Source organism: Cucurbita moschata, unplaced genomic scaffold (assembly GCF_002738365.1).
Source record: "Cucurbita moschata cultivar Rifu unplaced genomic scaffold, Cmos_1.0 Cmo_Scf00032, whole genome shotgun sequence".
NCBI lineage: Eukaryota > Viridiplantae > Streptophyta > Magnoliopsida > Cucurbitales > Cucurbitaceae > Cucurbita > Cucurbita moschata.
Window position 1 is genome coordinate 1,419,577 of NW_019268548.1, and position 1,298 is coordinate 1,420,874.

The following is a 1,298-nucleotide window of genomic DNA, read 5'->3' on the forward strand; positions in this document are numbered from 1 at the left end:
GGGGGGGGGGGGGGGGGGGGGGGGGGGGGGGGGCAATTATCTCTGTTTTAGGCTTAAACTTTGTATTTAAAGGTTGAAATTTCACAACTTTTTCCTCTTATTTTGCTTATCTCTTAGTTTTCAAAAATTTTGTCGATATCATACAGGCTCCTAAATGGGATTTAGTGGCGAAAGAATTTGAAATTAGTGTCTAAAAAGGGAAGTATTGACAGGATTAGTGTTGTATTGATGTTTATTTGGAATGTAATATGATGTTTGCTATTTTGATGTTGTTAATGCTGAACTGATTAGTGCACTTAAGTTGGAACACAATCAAACCATTTATTCATGTTCTATACCAAAAGGAGAGATTTCATTCCCCATCTAATGACTTGATCAATATCAGAATGATAGAACCAATGCATTATTACAAGGCATGCTAACACCCAACCACGACCTCCCGGACATCGGAGGAGGAGTCCGGTGATGGATTATCCTGGTCGCCATTGCTCCTCACGTCAGTACAGAGGATGCAAAAACAAAGCTCCCTTTTTAAACTTTCACAATCCCTGTTTTCCTAGCAAAATTTTGCCCGGTATCCATCCTAAATTACGATTTTGCCCTTCTTGTTTTCTGAAACTGCCCCTGGCTTACGATTTTGCCCTTCTTATTTTGGTTTATGTTTATTATAAACTCTAATAAATTTCTAAACTTTCAATCAATCATCGTGTATAATTGTTGTATACACGAGACAGCTATAAATTAAATTTCAAATTATAAAGTGAAAATATGGGTGGCTTCAAATGTGATGTTATTCAAACATTCAGTTTCTAGATTTTTGGTATAAGATTGGGTTGGGGTCACTCCTATGTGAATGTTCTTGTTCTTGTTGTCCTTGCTCCTGCTCCATGGCTGCACCAAGAACATTGGCATGTACAATCAATCAATCTAAAACAACAAGAACATTGGCTTACTTCGTTTCACACTCAGCCCTAATTGGCTCAACAGGTACACAGACGCTGAAGCAGCCAAGTAAACAACAATGAACTCAACTGGGCATCGATTCATTTCAATCAAACACTACAATGGGACACGATTATCTTGTAGGAGGCTGCTCAAGACAAAACAGATATTCGTCTATGGAGTCCCTAGTATCCAGAAAACCATCCATTTCCAATGTTACAAATGTGTTAAAAGACAAGCCAGAAAGTATACTTGATTGGAGACAGAATCCCTTCCAACTTCTCTGAACCTTTTTTTTTTTTTTTTTTTTTTTTTTTTTTTTTTTTTTTTTTTTTTTTTTTTTTTTTTTTTTTTTT